General features: G+C 47.5%; 1 pseudogene; it reads left to right on the plus strand.

Moving 5' to 3' along the window:
• Positions 1–5,329: 5,329 nt before the first annotated feature.
• LOC116080199 lies at positions 5,330–6,323 on the plus strand (annotated as a pseudogene).
• Positions 6,324–19,793: the final 13,470 nt, after the last annotated feature.

Genomic DNA, 19,793 nt, shown 5'->3' on the forward strand with positions numbered 1-19,793 from the left:
ACCTTTCACATCCTACTTATTCACACCCCCAGCTGCAGGCTGGGGACTTCCCCAGACTACAGTAGAAATGTCTGAATATGACCTGGGATTCTTTGGAGAGTGTAGGCCAGGTTCTTAGAATGAGCACTCCAATTGAGCCAGTGTGTGACATTTTTGTGGTAGAACTCTAGAAGTTACACTGTGCCTCTCCTACACACTGGGTATGTCTAGGCCATCCCAGAGGTCAGCCCGCTCCCAGTGGAGGACACAGACCTTAACATTTGACAGGAGAATGGTAGGCCAATGCCATGAGAAGAGTATGGGATCCAGCTTCAGAGACAGCAGTCTGCCACAGTAAGGCCAAGGGAGTCATACATAGTCATCAGAGAAGACACAGGACATGCTGGCAGGCCATAGAGGGGAGCAGAGAGCCCAATGCACACAGCAGGAATGCACACCAACAGGATGTCCAGAAGGGGTGTCAGTAATCAGTGGTAGAGGCAGGCTGCAAAGCCAACCTGACTGGATGAACAAGGACATCATACTTACGTTACACAGCACACATCAGCAGCTACTGGAATATGGATATGCACAGAAAACACTAAAACTACTGGTGGTGTGTCCAAGCATATCCATGCATCAGGAGAAGGCACCTCACATGCACTGGCTCCACCCAATGATGCTGGCAAGGACATGAGAAGCTGGTGCACCATTGGTGGGTGTGTCAAGTAGCATGGCCACTGGCAAACTGTATGGTACTTCTTCAAATAACTAGAGTCCTCAAATTCCATCCCAGACACAAGCCCAAAACAGTTCAAAGAAAGGTTTCAAGGAAAGGTTTGCACACCTGTACTCCTAACAACATTATTTATGATAGCAAAAGACAGAAGCAACACAACGCCTGTCAACAGGTGGCTGGGTACCCACAGTGCTGCAGGGTCGGGGGAATGTTCAGCCTTAACAGGAAGGAAGAGCCACCATTTGCCACATGGATGAACCTTAAAGACTGAATGCTGGGCAATGAGCCAAGCACAAAGCTTCGGCAGGCGTTATCCGACGTCACCAAGGTGGCTCCTCAGATTCACAGAAAGGAGAATGACAGTTTCCTGGGCAAGACAGAATAGGCTGGAGGTCTCCTTCTAGAAGAGAGCATGCTCTTCCCATGGTGTGAGCTTGCCATTCTCCTGTCAAATGTTAGAGTCTGTGTCCTCTACTGGGAGCCAAGCTGGCCTCTGGGATGGCCTAGATATACCCAGTATGCAGAAGCGATGCACTGTAATTTCTGGGGTTCTATCACAAAACACCGCATACTGGCTCGTTGGGGTGCAAACAGTCCCGTTGTTAATCTCCTTCCTACCCCACACTAGAGATGCCACGTTCTGTCATCTGGCAGATAAAGCAGAACAAAAAGCTGTTCTTTGTGCACAATGGCACATATCTATAATCCCAGCACTCATGAGGCTGAGGCAGGAGGATCACGGTTATAAAGTCAGCCTAAGATGTGGGGTAAGATCCTGTCACACACACACACACACACACACACACACACACACACACACACAAACACACACACACACACACACACACAAAGCAAAGCAAAGCAAAGCCGACCCATAAGCAGAAGGGCAAGGCTGATAGTGAGAGCCCTGTAGTCCACAGGGCCAACAGGAGGATGCATGGAGCAAGCATGACATCAGAGATGGACAGTGAAGCTGGAAGCTGCCCAATATAGAAAAGGGGGTGAGGAACAAACACAATGAGCCATCTACCTCCCATGGCCAGCAAAGCTATTCTGGTCCCCCAGAAATGGCCATGCCCAATCCCCAGGGGCTATAGGTGATTGTGACATCTCATGGCAAAGGGTCCTTGCCAATGTGATGAGGAGTTGACTCTGGATTACCCAGATAGTTCTTCATGAGAGGGAAGCGGGAGTCAGGGGAGGGATGGGTTGTTAGGTCTGGCTCCCTGGATGGAGGGATGGGTTGTTAGGTCTGAGCTCCCTGGATGCTCAGATGACCGGCAGACTCTAGAGGCTGGGAGAAAGAGGTGGAAAGAAAATCTCTCTTCCAAAGTCTTCCAGGGCATCTGAGGCTCCTGGAGTACAGCAGCCTGACTCAGAACCAAGAGAACGCAAGAAGCCCCTTGGTCCTGTTTCAGAACACCAAGCTCAGGCCATGTGTTGTCACGGTAATATCAGAAATCTCCATCTTCAGGAGGGAACTGCCAACTGTGGCCACATCCTGTGGGATTCTGCACTGATGGGAACTCAGGGTTCATGCATAGAAGCTAGAAGCGGAGGCCTCTGACTTGCGGAGAGCACCCGGCAGATGATGTTAGGTCTAGCCTTGACAGCATCCCAGGAAGCGGACACACCCACAGCTGAGCAAAGCCACTAAGGACTACAGACCACTGTAGGGGCCGTGCTCAACCATGACCCCTATGGCCTCGCCACCATGTGGGCTGCATCCAGACTGGCTCTGAGTAGGCCAATAAATCCCCCAACCAGGAGACACACAGGCTGACAGAACTTCGGGGTCCTATCTGCTTCACTCTCCTGTGTTGGGGGTTGGGGCCACAATGCATAGGACTAGCTTCCTTGCGGAAGTGGCCACATGAAGGAGAGAGACCTGGCCACCTAAGCCACTAGTTTTCAGCCTGTGGGCCACAAACCCCTGGGGGGGTCGCAGCACAGATATACTGCATATGGGATATTTGCATTATGATTCATAACAGAAGCACAACTACAGTTACAAAACATCAACGAAATAATCTTATGGTTGGGGGTCTCCATGAGAGAACCTGTATTAAGGGGTTGCAGCACTGGAAAGGTTGAGAGCACAGCTGAGCCCAGTCAGCCACAGAGGCAAGAGAGTTAATGAGGTGGTTCCCGTGGCCCTCAGCTCTGGGCTGTCTGTTCTGTCACCCCACCCATTCCAGGGGAATGAGAGGAGAGTAAAGAGACCCTCTCAAAATGAGTCCTGGCATTGTACTGAATCTCCGGGGGTTCAGTAAGTCCACCGTGAACTGTACGACCCGAGACCCTTTCTAGCAGTCCCATGGGTAGGGAGTCTGGGTTGGCTCATCACACTTGTGGGCCTGGCAGACACTAGGTAGATGTCTGGGACTCCATCTACAATATATGTCTGGAAGAGGAGAATCCAGTGAGACATAAAAGCAGCTTGGTGGTTGCCAGAGGAGGGCCTGGGGCCAAACGCCTCTTAGCACGCAGCTTCACACAGCTGGTGTGACTCCATGCGACTGTCTCCTCAGTCAAGGACACGTGAAGCCGAAAGGCAAGGCACGAAACAGGGTGAACAAAATACCCTGTGATTGTGAACATGCGTGTAAACCTGCACACAGAGACGGCATGCGAGACAGTCAGAAGCCCACTCCGCGGTGCCCCCGCCCAGAGTGGGAGGAGAGGAAGTTTGAACGAGGACCAGGAAACCCAGCCAGACCCAGTGTTTATTTCATGTTTTAAGACCCAAAACTAGTGTTGCTCTGTGCAGATTCTAAACAGTGGGTGTGGATGTGGGCTCTGTATGTTTGGAATGGTTCATAATTTACCATAAAATACAGAACCCGCTCATCCTCCCTTCCTCCTCCCTCCACTCCATCTCCCCCAACCCCAGGCCTCGGCCACCACTCCTCAGAGACTCCTCCCATTCAGCTGTTGTCAAATTGTGGGTTTGCTCCATAAGACAATCCAGCTAACCCAGGGTAGCACCCAGGGGCAGGGCCAGAGCAAGAAGACTGGGAGAAGGTCACCCAGGGTGAGGCTAAGCACCTTCCAGGACCAGTAGCACTGTGTAGCAGTTCACACAGGTTGCCCAAAATAACCCTCACAGCGATGCTCAGGAAAAGGCCTGGTTGCACACGGGGAAACTGAGGCACAGAATATTTCCTCCACTTAACTAGCAAAGGCAGAGACAGAACCCAAGGTAAGAGGTCTCAGCACTGATTCTTCATGTCATCCCATGCCAGTCTGAGGTAAGCCCTGACAGCACCGAAAGGCCAGGGCTTAATGTTTTCCTTGTTAGAATATGTGCCGCCCTTGACAAACCCACTGCCCCTAATCTAGGTGCTAGGTTTCTGCCATGATGCCCAGGCAAATTTTTTATTAAAAAAAAAAAAAAAGGGAGAGGTGGTAGTGAGTGACATCAGAGTCCTGGAGTCTTGCAATGTACTTGAGTCAACCCTCAGCATCCTATGCAGGCTGCTTCCATCAACACGCAGAGCACCCTGCCCTTGGGTGAGCTTGTACCAGGTACCCAGAAGGAGGAAACCCCTTCTCTACCAAGCCTCAAGCATGTGACGGGTGCTACAGCTCCAGCTTCTGCTCTGTGCTGCTGAAGGGTCAAGACTCTGGGCCCATGACTCCTGCCAGGGCCATAGTAGCCTGCAGAGATTGACAGACCTGGAGTGGGGGTGGGGGACAAAGTGCAGCCTGGCCCTTAGCTTTAGGAAGGCATGCCCATGCAGGCTCTGAATGAAAAGTGTCAGGGACACAATGATACAGTGAGCTCACAGATACAGTGAGCTTGGTACTGCCTGCCCCTGGCTGAATGAGGTCAAGGTGAGCTGGTACCTGTGAGATGTCTCAGTGTGTAGCAAACAGTGGGGTGTAACCACACAGATCATCACTATGGCTGGTGAGGGTAAAGTGTAGCCTCTCTCTCACTCTTGGTCACAGGCTGTCTGTCAGCACGGTGGGCATCTTCCTTCTCCAGACTTGGAGTTCACCTTGGTACAAGGTATAGGTAGCCAGCAGGGGACCAGGAGAGCTGTCCAGAACCTCCCAAGCTCGAACGCCCTTATCTTCTTCAACTGGGACCCTCAAAAAAGACAACTCTCTCAGAGCCTAGTCCCTCTGCTCTGGCCTCTGCCATGGCCCCAAAGACACAGTACAGAGTGGCCCTGATCCTTGTATGCCCTTGACATGTGCCCACAGAGCCCCATCAGGCAACTGCAGAAGCAGACTAAAACACCAGATCCTAGCTCGTTCCCCTTTACAGAAAGAAAGGACAGTCGCCAAGTCATCTTGCATACAGGCACCAAGGTCAGGCTGTCCAGGCCATGTTATTGTTCCACCACCTATTAGCCATGAGACCAAGGGCAAGGGTTTCCCCCTAATCCCTCTGTCAAGAGAGTCCTACATCTTAGCTCTCTTGAGAAACGCTGGCACGTGCATACCTGTGAAGTCTGAGTATCTTCACTAGGCTGAAACACCAACACCACTGGGAATTTGAGGGAAACTTAACATAAGAATACAGCTCTCTGCTCTGACCTGTTCCAGAAACAGCCGCATCTTCTTGTGCAGTGCCAACCTCGTCCAGTAGACAAAATAGTGAAGGTCAGTGTGAATGGATTGGGCTGGATTGGGTGCATGGTTACCAGGGCTGCCTTTCTGATCTGCATCTGGCAAAGTGGAGATTGTTGCCATCAACGACCCCTTCATCGACCTCAACTACATGGTCTACATGTTCCAGTATGGCCCCACCCATGGCAAAATCAGTGGCACAGTCAAGGCTAAGAATGGGAAGCTTGTCATCAACAGGAAGCCCATCGCCATCTTCTGGGAACGAGATCCCGCTAACATCAAATGGGGTGATGCTGTTGCTGAGTATGTCATGGAGCCTACTGGTGTCTTCACCACCATGGAGAAGGCTGGGGCCCACTTGAAGGGTGGGGCCAAAAGGGTCACCATCTCCGCCCCTTCTGCTAATGCACCCATGTTTGTGATGGATGTGAACCATGAGAAATAAGACAACTCACTCAAGCTTGCCAGCAATGTATCCTGCACCACTAACTGCCAAGGTCATCCGTGACAGCTTTGGCATCATGGAAGGGCTCATGACCACGGTCCATGCCATCACTGCCACTCAGAAGACTGTGGATGGCCCCTCTGGAAAGCTATGGCATGATGGCCGTGGGGCTGCCCAGAACATCATCCCTGCATCCACTGGTGCTGCCAAGGCTGTGTGCAGGCTCATCCCAGAGCTGAATGGGAAGCTCATTGGCATGGCCTTCTGTGTTCCTACCCCCAATGTATACGTTATGGATCTCACATGCCACCTGGAGAAACCTGCTAAGTATGACAACATCAAGAAGATGGTAAAGCAGGCATTTGAGGGCCCACTGAAGGGCATCCTGGGTTACAACAAGGACCAGGTTGTCTCCTGCGACTTCAACAGCAACTTCCACTCTTCTACCTTTGATGCTGGGACTGGCATTGCTCTCACTGACAACTTTGTAAAGCTCATTTCCTGGTATGAAAATGAATATGGCTACAGCAACAGGGTGGTGGACCTCATGGCCTACATGGCCTCCAAGGAGTAAGAAACCCTGGACCACCCACCCCAGCAAGGACACTGAGATCAAGAGAGAGGCCCTTGGTTGCTGAGGAGTCCCTATCTCAACTCGGCCCTCCAACACTGAGCATCTTCCTTAGACTTTCCATCCCTGACCCCCATAATAATAAGAGTGGCCTAGGGAGCCCTCTCTACTCTCTTGAATACCATCAATAAAAGTTCATTGCACCCTCCCCCCATAAAAGAATACTGGAACCCCAAGAGAAACATGGGAAATAGGGAAGATTTACAGGGCCAAGAGAGAGAGAAAGGAATCTCAAGATCTCTAAAACAGAAGAGTCAGCCCGATGCTCTCCCTGGACTGAATTCTACCCGCCACAGAGAATAGTACAGCTTAGCTCTCAAGTAGTGCTTGGAGCTGGGGGCCAAGGTCAGGATCCAGCCATCTCTTCCTCCAAGCCTGGCTGGTCTGTGGCTCAACCATGCCCCACACCTCAATAGTCTTCCACTGCAGAGTATCTTTACGTTGCATGCTTCTGGCTTGCAAGACATCCAGACCAGCTCCTAGCTTCATGTTGCATGAGGAACATTCTGGTCTTCAGTCTAAGAAGTAGACTTCAGAACCATGCAAGAGTTTACATTTAATACCGAGCAGACTCCCTGAAGGGCTGTGGGGGAGCCATTCGCTGGGCCCTGAGCACACATGACTCCTGTTCTCAGATGTATCTCCCTACACACAGTTATGTTACAAGCTCCTCTGAGCTACCTTCATGAGCCCAGCTGTGCTTGCTTGTAGGAGTCCACCATAATCAGGACTGTGGACAGTTAACATTTCCACACAGACGAGGGGTGAGGAGGCTCAGTGGATCCACACTTGAGATTCTATCCCCTCTTCTCACACTTGTATGCAATTCTGCTTGAAGTGCATGTGGTTTCAGGAGTCTATAGGATGGTGGAGAATAATGGGAAGGAGCTCTATGGATGCAGCGATGGGAAAGCCATCACTGGTGCTATCAGGAGGCCTTCCAGAGTGGCTGCTACAGGATCGCCCACAGCCCCGCCCATAGCTCCACCCATAGCCCCCTGTACTCTGTAAGGAAGCCCAGTAAACCTATTTGCTCCCATATGGACTCGTTTTAGTTTTTTGTTGTGACCTTATGAGGAGAAGGCAAGATGTTGCTTATGTCTCCCCATTAAGGTATTCTCACAACACACACACACACACACACACACACTTGGGAGAGGGGATGGAGGGGGTTAGGGAGAGATCCATGCACCACATACAGACACACCAAGCACTGAGATCCAGGCACACATGCTCACTTCACAGGCCCTCAGGCAGACACTCACACAGCCATTCATCACACACTCACACACACACACACACACACACACACACACACACACACACACACACGCACATCAACCAATAACTTTTGCTCAAAGCCACAGCCTCCCACACTCACACTTCTCCGGTGCTCCTGTTTTTCTCCCCTGCCTCCTGGAACATATCCTGGAAGCATGTGGCAGAGGTTGTTGGCCCTTTAGTGAGCAAAAGAAATCCTTACCTGCCCTTCAGGGGGTTTAAGGTGAAGAACATGCCTTTCTGAACTACAGGTGAGAATCTTGGGACACTCTTGAGGGGGCTAGAGCCAGGCTCACTGTTCACCTCTCAGATCAATTAGCATGACTCAGGAAGCTCCTTCCATCATCCGCCATTCCCAATCTGCCCCACACCTGCTCACCCATCCATCTAAAGCAACTTCAACCTAAAGGCTAGGGAACCCCAGCCACTCTCCGGTAAGATTCCATTTGTGTTGACTGGAGCATCTGTGAGAGTCCTCGAGAAGCTGCCTCGGAAATGGAATCACTTTTACATAGTTTAGTTTACACATTCCATGCTCCCCCATCTTTGAACTCAAACCCTTTCTCCCCAAAAGTTATAGGGTGGAGCAAGGCTAGGGCATGTGGGAGCAGGTCCAGGAGCAGTCTCATCCCCAGAGGAGACGAGTTTTTACAACTTCTGTAAATCCCATCGAGCTGTCAAAAGCTCGTGAACTCAGCTAGTAAATTGTGAAACAGAAGTCTCAGCTCTCTATGGTGCCACAGAAAACATGACAGCTGTTATCAATTAGGGTGTTTCTGCCTCAAGGCCCAGCTGACTCCAATCCCAGTGGGGTTTCCTGGTGGATGCTTAGGCTGTGATAGGGCAGGCAGGCAGTCCCGGAGAAACCCACCTGCCGCAGCTCTTCTGTCTCCTAGCCCAAAGCTAGCCTTATCTCCACACGTGGGCAGGAGGCTAAAGCACAGCTGACAACATGTGAGGGAGACAAAGCATCTTAGGGCAAGGAGACAGCTCAGCTGGTAAAGTGCTGAGTTCCATGACCAGCACACACGTAAAGAGGCTGGGTGTGGAGACAAGCACACTTGTATTCCCCATTCTGACAGATCTCAGGGGAGGGGAGTAGGGGCGACCAGTGTGCAGAATTGGAGAGCTCCAGGTAACGGCTAAGAGACCATCTCTCAAACAATGTGGGAGGCTCCTGGGTTTTGACACTCAAGGCTTATCTCTGTCCCACACGCACACATTACACATACATGCTTGTGCGCACACAGAGGTGGAGAGAGAGACAGATACAGAGACTTCGCTTTCACTTTCTGGAATAGTATCCTTGTTTCTGTAGCTCTGGCAAGCTCCATGATCAAAAAGCAACTTAGGGGAGCAAGGGTTCATTTGGTTTATACTTCTGAAGTGGAAATCTAAGAGTTCTTTGGAAAGTGTTAGATGGTGTTTTGCTGGGGCAAACAGGACATGAAGGAGTGTTTTCCTGAAGCTGACACAGATGAAAGAATGTTTTGCTAAAGCAAGCATGTGAAAGGACGTGTGATAAAAGATTCTTCACAAACACGCATATATTGGTCCACCTTACATTGTATAGTTGAGCTGTATTTGTCGGGACTCCATAGAGAGAAATGCGCCAAAACACTTCTGGTGGCGTGCTGCAGTTTCTTGCTGCTTCCTTGGACTCAGGTTGATTGGCAGAGTGACATCAGCTGAGATAGACTCAAGTGCTGAGGCAAGACATGTGGTGAGACAAGACCCATGGGAGACCCGTGATGTTTGGAGGGCTATAAACAGGACTCAGCGGCCTGAGAGAGGGGCTTGCTTATAGAGCTAGCTGTGCAACACTTCTTGGTCTCCCGTCTTCGCTGATCACTTTATTGGCGTTGTTCCTGATGCTGTGATAAATCATCCTGGCAAGCACAACTTAAGGGAGGAAGGAACATTGTTTGGGTTCACAGTTTGGGGGTTCAGTCTGTCACAGTGAAGTCACAGTAATGGGAACTTGAAACAGCTTGAAGTCACATTGCACATCCACAGTGAGGAAGTAGAGAATGCCAAGTGCAGGTGCTCAGCTAGCTTTCTCCTTTTTATACAGTTGAGGGTCCAGGCCTAGGGAATGGCGCCACCCATTTGTAGGGTGGGTCTTCCTCCGTCAACATAATCACCGTAAACCCTCATCGAAGTGGCCAGAGACTAATGTAGTCTAAACATGCCTTCACAGACATCCCCAGAGACTTTCTCTGAGGAGAATCTAATTGACCACCAACATCAACCATCATATATACTGCCCAAGCTCCTGGACTCAGCTACGCCTGAAGCCAGAGATGCCCTTGCACTTCCCACTGTGGAGAGTGATTTTCACTTTAACTGATATGAGCTATTGTCTTAGTTAGGGTTTTAGTGCTGTGAACGGACACCATGACCAATGTAAGTCTTATAAAGGACATCTAATTGGGACTGCTTACAGATTCGGAGGTTCAGTCCATTATCATCGAGGTGGAAACATAGCAACATTCAGGCAGGCATGGTACAGTTGGAGGCTTCGAGTGGAAGACTGCTTCCAGGCAGCTAGGATGAGAATCTTATAACCCACACCCACAGTGACACACCTACTCCAACAGGGCCACACCTTCTACTAGTGCCACTCCCTATGCTGACCGTATGCAAACCATCACAGCTGTGTTTCTGACATTTGCAATAAAGCCTGTCTACTAAGTCAACAAGCACTGACCAATTGCCTGATGAGTGACTAGGTGCATGCTGGGGACTGAGACACTGCCCCATGCATCACAAGCATCAAGCAGCTCTGGAACCTTGAGCCAAGAGCTACTTAACACTTTTCATACATTCGCTCACTGATCCTCTACAGCCGGCAGCCTACATGAGTTTAAAGTCCAACAGGGTGAAAGACAGACATAAGCCAGAATAGGGAAGCCTGACTCACAGAGGGCAAAGGTCATGGCATCTCTCTAGGACTATCCAGCAAGGAGGGACACAAGTGGATGGTCCGGAAGTGTCCCCAGAAGCCACAAGGGAGTCACACAGAATAGGCAAAGAAAAAGAATACCCAAAATGGGAAAAATAAAGTTTCAGAAAACTCACCCACACTCTGAAAATGTTCATGGTCTCAGCTACAAACTCTCCTACAGGACTGTGTGTCATTGAAACTGTCACCAATGAATGGCACTGAAGGCTATTTTTATTTTCATTTTTATACTTCCCTCTACTTTCCAAGTTTCCTGTGATAGACCCGGTTATTTATTTATTATTAAATTTAAAAGCATATAGGACTCTCTTGGCCCTTATGATGGCTTAAATAGGTGTGGCTCCCACAGACTCATGAGTTTGAATGCTTGACTCAGAGAGTGGATCTATTAGGAGGTGTGGCATTGTTGGAAGAAGTATGTCACTGTAGAAGCAGGCTGTGAGGTCTCTTATGCTCAAGCTACACCCAGTGAGGCACACAGTCTCCTTCTGCTGCCTTCGGATCAAGGTGTAAAACTCTCAGCTCCTTCTCCAGCACCAGGTCTACCTCCATTCTACTATGCTCCCCGCCATGACGGTAATGGACTAAACCTCTGAAACTGTAAGACAGCCCCAATCAAATGTTTTCTTTTGTAATAGTTGCTGTAGTCATGGTGCCTTTTCACAGCAATAAAATCCTAAGACAGTCCTGGTAAACTAATCCCCAAAGCATGCCCAACATGAGGTTAACTTAGAGAGATTCAGGGGAACTTAAGAATAAAGCTGAAAACCAGGTGGTGGTGGCACATCCTTTAATCCCAGCAGTAGGGAGGCATAGATGGGCTGATCTCTGAGTTCAAGGCCATCCTGGTCTACAGAAAGAGATCCAGGACAGCCAGGGCTACACGGAGAAACCCTGTCTCAAAAAAGAAAAAAGAAGAGGAGGAGGAGGAAAAGGTGAAGAAGGAGAAAGCTGAGGTTCGGGGCTCGGCCCCATGGCCACTCTAAGTATGTGTTCTCAACACATCTTTCTCCTTAAGTCTCACTGCCTCTGTCCTGCAAACAGTCCCCAGAGGGCACATGCCTGAGGGGTAGCCTTGGCTCACCCAACCCACACCCCCTGTGGGTCTCACCTACTGCCTCCATAAAATGGGTAAAATTTCTGCTTTTAGAAATACAAAGAAAGATCCTTGATCCTACCGGGCAGTGGTGGCACACCTTTAATCCCAGCACTTGGGAGGCAGAGGCAGGAGGATTTCTGAGTTCAAAGCCAACCTGGTCTACAGAGTCAGTTCTAGGATAGCCAGGGCTATACATAGAAACCTTGTCTCAAAAAAAAAAAAAAAAAAGTCCTTGATCCACTTGGACTTGAGCTTTGTACAAGGAGATAAACAGGGGTCAATTGGCATTCTTCTACATGCAGACTGCCAGTTAGACAAAGCCATTTGGTGATGACTTTTTTACCCACTGGGTAGTTTGGGCTTCTTTGTCAAAGATCAAGTGTCCATAGGTGTGTGGGTTCATTTCTGGGTTTTCAGTTCTATTCCACTGATCTACCTGCCTGTCTCTATACCAATACGTGAAGTTTTTTTATTGCTATTGCTCTATTGTACAGCTTGAGGTCAGGGATGGTGATTCCTACATAAAGCCAGATACACTGAATCTAATAGAAGAGAAAGTGTGAAATGGCCTCAAACACAGTGGCACAGGGGAAATTTTCCTGAACAGAACACTATGGCTCAGGCTCTAAGATCAACAATTGACAAATGTGACCTCATGAAACTGAAGAGCTCGTAAGGCGAAGGACACTGTCAATAAAACAAAACGGCAACCTATTGATTGGTAAAAGATCTTCACTAACCCTATATCTGACAGAGGGCTAATGTTCAAAATATACAAAGAATTCAAGAAAGTAAACTAAAAAAAAAAAAAAAAAAATAAGCTACAGAGCTAAACAGAATTCCCAACAGAGGAATCTCGAATGTCTGAGAACCACGTAAAGAAATGTTCAACATCTTTAGTCATCAGGGAAATGCAAATCAAAATGACCCTGAGATTTCACCTCACACGAATCAGAATGACTAAGATCAAAAACTCAGATGACAGCAGATGCTGGTGAGGTTGTGGAGAAAGAGGAACACTCCTCCATTGCTGGTGGGATTGCAAACTGGAACAACCACTCTGGAAATCAATCTGGAGGTTCCTCAGAAAATTAGAAATAGTTCTACCTGAAGACCCAGCTATACCCAAAAGATGCTCCAACATAAGGACACGTGTTCCATTATGTTCATAGCAGCCTTACTTGTAATAGTCAGAAGCTGGAAGCAACACAGATTTCCCTCAGCTGAATAATGAATACAGAAAATGTGGTACATTTACATAATGGAGTACTACTCAGCTATTAAAAACAATGAATTCATGAAATTCTTAGGCAAATGGATGGAACTAGAAAATATCATCTTGAGTGAGGTAACCCAATCACAAAAGAACACACATGGTATGCACTCACTGATAAGTGGATATTAGCCCAAAAGCTCAGAATACCCAAGATACAATTCACAGACCACATGAAGCTCAAGAAAAAGGAAGACCAAAGTATGGGTCCTTCAGTCCTTAGAAGTGAGGACAAAATACTCATGGGAGCAAATATAATAAATAAAAATAAATAAATAAAATAAATAAAAATAAATACAAACTGTAGAGCAGAGACTGAAGGAAAAGCCATCCAGAGACTGCCCACCTGATCCATGCCATATACAGTCACCAAATGCAGACACTACTGTGGATGCCAAGCAGTGCACACTGATAGGAGCCTGATATAGCTGTCTCCTGAGAGGCTCTGCTAGAGTCTGACAAATACAGAGGTGGATGATCACTGCCAACCATTGAACTGATCACAGGGTCCCCAATAGAGGAGTTAGAGAAAGGCCTGAAGAAACTGAAGGTGTTTGCAACCCCATAGGCAGAACAACAATATCAACCAACCAGAGTTCCCAGGGTCTAAACCACCAACCAAGGAGTACACATGGAGGGACCCATGGCTCCAGCTGCATATGTAGGAGAGGATGGCCTTGTCCAGCATCAATGGGAGAAGAGGCCCTTGGTCCTGTGAAGTCTTGATGCCCTAGTGTAGGGGAATGCGAGGGCAGGGAGGCAGGAGTGGGTGTGCGGGGGGTACACCCTCAAAGAAGCATGAGGAAGGGGGATGGGATAGGGAGTTTCTGAGGGGGAGGGAATCGAGAAAGGGGATAACATTTGAAATGTAAATAAATAAAATACCCAATTTAAAAAATAAACAAGGACATCATGATTTTTTTTTTGAGACAGGGTTTCTCTGTGTAGCCCTGGCTGTCCTGGAACTCACTCAGTAGACCAGGCTGGCCTCGAACTCAGAAATCCCCCTGCCTCTGCTTCCCAAGTGCTGGGATTAAAGGCGTGTGCTACCACTGCCCATCGCATCATGAATTTTGCAGGCAAATGGATGGAACTAGAAAATATCACCCTGAGTGAGGTAACTCAGACCCAAAAGGACACACATGGTATGTACTCACTAATAAGTGGATATTAGCCAAGAAGTTCAGAATACCCATGATACACCTCACAGACCATAGGAAGCTTAAGAAGGAGGGCCCAAGTGTGGATGCCTGAAACCCACTTAGAAGGGGAACAAAATAATCATGGGAGGCAGAAGGGGGTAGAAAACCGGGTGGGAGAGGAGAAAAGGAAGGGCAGGACCAAGTATGGGAGAGACAGGAGGGATGCCCAGAGGGCCAGGAGAATGAATGAAAATACGCAGCAGTTGGGGTTAGAGGGCAGGGGGAACACTAGAAAGTCCCAGAAGCTACCAGGACTCGATAGAGATGACATTAGCCAAAATGCCCAATAGTAGGGAGATGGAACAGGAAGAGACTAGTAGATAGACGTGGCCCCCAGTTGAAGCAGGGGGCCATCCACCCATCTTCAAAATTTTTAACCCAAAATTGTTACTGTCTAAAGGAAATGCCGGGACAAAAATGGAACAGAGACTGAAAGAAAGGCCACCTGGAATCTATCTCATGCACACACACCAAATCTTAACACTATTACTGAGGCCATACTGTGCATGCAGACAGGAGTCATGGCTGTCCTCTGAGAGGCTCTGCCAGCAACAGACTGAGACAAATGCAGATACTTACAGACAACCATTGGATTGAGGTGAGGACCCAATATGGAAGAGTTAGAGGAAGGACTGAAGGGGATTGCAACCCCATAGCAAGAACAACAGTGTCAGCCGGGCGATGGTGGCGCACGCCTTTAATCCCAGCACCTGGGAGGCAGAGGCAGGAGGATTTCTGAGTTCCAGGCCAGCCTGGTCTACAGAGTGAGTTCCAGAACAGCTAGGGCTGTTCAGAGAAACCCTGTCTTGAAAAACCAAAAAAAAAAAAAAAGAAGAAGAAGAAGAACAGTGTTAACTAACCCTGACCTCCCTGCCCCCCCCCCCCAGAGCTCCCACAGTCTAAACCAAAAACCAAGGAACATACATGGGCTGGTTCATGGCCCTGGGCACATGTGTAGCAGAGGACTGCCTTGTCTGGCCTCAGTGGGAGAGGATGCCCTTAATCCTGTGGAAACTTGATGCCCCAGGGAAGGGGGATGCTGGTGGGGGTGAGTTGGGGTGGGTAGGGGGGAGCACTGTCTCAGAGGTAGAGGGGGAAGGGAGGATGGAGTGAAAAACTCATGGAGGGGCCACTGGAAAGGGGTCAACTTTTGAAATATAAATAAAGAAAATAATTTGAAAAATAGAAGTGCAAAGGAAGGAGTCCTGCAAGAAGCCAGTGCGGCCCTCTAGACCTTCACTGTCCCTTCAGCTGCAGACACGGCATCCTTGGCTCAACATTCACCTGCTCCACTTCCTTCCTTAATTATTTTTGCTCCTCTTTTCACTTCTTGCTCACCAGTTGCAGAGCAATGTGCTTATGGCCCCTCCCATCAAGAGCAATCCTGGGCCAAGTGTGCTGGATTGAGGGCCTGGGCCTGAGTAGAAAATACATGTAGTGCCTCTACATAAGGCCACAGCTGTCTGCACAGCCCACAGGCCAGAGAGCCCCTGTATCTAAGGTCCTTACAATGCTGGCCTTTTGCAAAAGCAGCAGGCATAATTTTAACGAGAGTGACCAGAATGCTGGCTGTATTTACAGAGAGCTGGCTGTGTGTGGTGTGTCAGACAGAGCTGGATGCAGTACTTAAAGAAGTCTCACCTAAAGTCAATAAAATTAAAGTTCACAGAGTTAAGAGCTTTATCCAGTACCATCCACCTGACACTTCTTACACCCCCAAGCTCTCAAGTCACAGAAAACAAGGCCACAGGGCAAAAAGAGATTCAGCCAAGACCCTGCATGTAGTAGCCTCTCCATGGGGCATCAGTGGCTTCCTGCCTCTGCCACAACTCTACTCTGACATCTTTCCATTGGGCCTGTGACAGGTACAGTTGCAGTCTAGAAAGTATTGAGGCTCCAAAGTGGAGCCTCAGCCTTCATATTGGGCTCCTATCTGCCCTTGCTACCCTCAAGCAAGACAGCCATTATCCTCCTGTGCAAACTGTCTTCACGGGTACAGATCCAGTTTTCTCCTCTCAAAGGTTTCTGCTTCGAATCCAACATGCAGCCTGTCTCCACTGGCTCACGCCCTCAACACTTGCTTACTCTGAAGACGCAGGCGCTATTTGGGGAAACTCCAGAGTTTTAGGAAGTGAGGTTGGTTGGTGGATGTGGGTCACTAGAGGTAGGTGTTTAAAAGTTATGCCTGGTCCCCAGGTCCTGACATGGTCTCTGCTTCTCAGCCCACTGTATTCGAATAACTTCTGCCATACTTACACGGCCATGAACTGAGCATCTTTCTGGGGACTTCCCAGATGTGACAGCCAAAGGCAGGATTAGTCTTTCCATAAACCAGGCATGGTGGCACATGCTTGTGATCCCAGGACTCAAGGGGTCGGGGCAGGAGGATCAAAGTTCAAGGTCATACTTGGCTTCGTGATGAGTTTAAAGCTAGACTGTGATACAGGACATAATACTGGGTAACAATAGAAGAACTAAACCTTCCCTACTTTAAGCGGATTGTGTCAGGCCCTTTGCCACAGTGCCCTGTGGCAATATTGTTCAGCTCCTTTAGTCCTTCCTCTCCTAACCAATATGCAGAGAATTGTCACCAGAGAGGTGGAATAATTGCTACAGCTAAATGTGGTTTTGCAGGGCTCAGACCTTTGGAACTGCCTCGCAGAAGAACCTCAGAGAGTTTGGAGATGCAGACTTGAGAAAATTCTACAATGCTGTAAGTGGAGACTGATAGGCAATTCTGGAAGACCAGAGCAGAGGTCAAACTATGCTCCTGAGACTCCAGGTGGGAACCAGGACTTCACTCAGAATTGGGATCAAAGCAATTTGTGTCACATTTTCTGTAGGGAGAAAAATAAAAAAAAAAGCTCACATTCTGTCCATGTCTGGAAAATTTGATGAAGCTTAGTTTAAAAATAAGGGATTGATTAATTTGGCAGAGGAAATCTCTAGACAATATGGCATTCGAGCCATGGCGTGGGCATTGCTCGCTTGTCTTAGCCATATTTACAATGAGAATTGGCAGCAAAAAGAAGATCAGAAGATTTTTGAAACATGTATAGTTTGGCCAGAAAGGGGCATGAACATATTTAAAGTCACCAACAAGGAAAATGTGGACAAAACATCTTGTTTGTTAAAGAAGCCGTGCACTTTGTGCTGGGACAATAGAAAGGTGTCTTGGAGATGAGAGCCCAGACATTTAAAGGTCCCAAGGGTAAACTGAAAATGCGAGGCTGCATAGATGGCACAGTGGCTATGGGCTCTTGCTGCTTGCAGAGGGCCTGTATTCAGAGCTCACATCTAGAGGCTCATAACTACCTGTAACTCAAGTGCCAAGAGACCCAGTGCCCCACTCCCAGCCTCTACAAGCATACATGGTGCATATACATACAATGCAGATACCAACACACACAAACATAAAAAAATAATAAATCTTCTTTTAAAAACTGAAAATTCTCCATTGTCCTGCCATCTCTCTTCCCACCTTCATCAGATCTGCTAATCTGGAACCCTACAGGTAGGATATTTCCTTCCAGTATCCATCTTCCCTGCTTGCTGAGTCCTTTGGGGCACCCCCAGCTGCCCTGAGGTGGTCCTCCATTGTCCTGCCATCTCTCTTCCCACCTTCATCATACCTGATGGTCCAGAACCATAGAGGCCACAGATGCCCATCAGAGGCCTGCCACACCAGGATCACTGAGGTCAGACCACCCTCCCACCTACTACAACAAGAAAATCCAGTGACTAAAGCCATCTGGATGGCTAAAGGCCCTCACAAGAACACAATCAACAAAGGCCAGGGCATTATGACACCTCAGAGCACAGCTACCCTAGTACAGCAAGCCCTGGATATCCTAACACAACACGCACACAATCTTATACGGATGATAGAAGCATTTAAAGAGGAAATGAATAAATTCCTTTAAGAAATGTGGGAAAATACAATCAAACAGGTAGAGGCCTTTAAAAAGGAAACAAATACATCTCTTTAAGAAATACAGAAAAATACAATTAAACAGGTGAAAGAAATACATAAAACTGATCAAGACCAGAAAATGGAAATAGAATAAATAAAGAAAACACAATCTGACGGAATCCTGGGAATGGAAAACCTAAGGAAGAGAACAGGAACAATAAATGCAAGTATTACCAACAGAAAACAGGAAATGGAAGAGAGAATATCAGGCATAGGAGATAAAATAGAAGTAACTGATACAACAGTAAAAGAAAATGTTAATTTAAAAAAATTCCTGACATCCAGAAAATCTGGGATACCATGAAAAGACCTAACCTAAGAATGACAGGAAAGTGAAGACTCCCACCTCCAAAGGCCAGAAAGTTTTTTCAGCAAAATCACAGAAGAACAATTTCCCAACCTAAAGAAAGAGATATGCCTATAAACATGCAAGAAGCTTATAGAACACTAGACTGGACCAGAAAACAACATCCTCCAGCCACATAATTAATTATCAAAACACAGAACCTACCAAACAAAAGAGTGTTAAAAGTGGCAAAGGAAAAAGGCCAGGTACCATATAAAGGCAACCTATCGGAATTACACCTAACTTCTCAACAGAGACTCTAAAAGCTAGAAGGGCCTGGACAGAGATATCTTGCACCCTCTAAAAAAACAAATCAAAAACCGCAGATGCTAACCTAGACTACTATACCCACCAAAGTTCTCAATAATCTCAGATGGAGAAAAAAAGATTTTTCAAGAAAATATGAATTTAAACAATATCCACAAATCCAGCCCTACAGAAAATAGTCAAAGGAAAACTCCAATCCAAGGAGGATAACTACATCCAAGAAAACAGGAAATAATTAATTCCATACCAGCAAAAACAAGGGATGCACACTCACTCACTCACACACACACACACACACACATACTAATAATACTGCCAACATCAAAATAACAGAAATTAACAATCACTGGTCATGAATATCCCTCAGCACCAATGGACTCAATTCACCAATAAAAAGATATAGACTAACAGAATGGGTTAAAAAAACAGGATCCATCACTCTGCTGCATAGAAGAAACACACTTCAGCAATAAAGATAGAAGTTACCTCAGAGAAAAGGGCTGGAAAAAAGTCTCCAAGCAAACAGACCCAAGAAGCAAGCTGGAGTAGCCATTATAATATCTAATAAAATAGACTTTCAGCAAAAATTAATCAAAAGAGACAGGGAAGGACACTTCATACTCATCAAAGGAAAAATCTACAATTCTGACCATCTATGCCCCAAACACAAGCACAAGGGCACACACACACACACACACACACACACACACACACATTTGTAAAAGAAACATTGCTAAAGCTTAAATTGCACATCAAAACCAAACATTAATAGTGGGAGACTTCAACACCCCACTTTTACCAATTGATAGGTCATCCAGACAAAAACTAAATAGAGAAATAATGAAACTAACTGACATTATGAATCAAATGGACGTAACAGATAGCTACAGAATATTTCACCCAAACACTAAAGAATGTACCTTCTCAGCACCTCAAGGATCCTTCTCCAAAATTGAAGATTTAGTCAGTCTCAAAGCAAGCCTCCACAGATACAAGAAAATTGAAATAACTC

The sequence above is a fragment of the Mastomys coucha genome, unplaced genomic scaffold (assembly GCF_008632895.1).
Source record: "Mastomys coucha isolate ucsf_1 unplaced genomic scaffold, UCSF_Mcou_1 pScaffold6, whole genome shotgun sequence".
Lineage (NCBI taxonomy): Eukaryota > Metazoa > Chordata > Mammalia > Rodentia > Muridae > Mastomys > Mastomys coucha.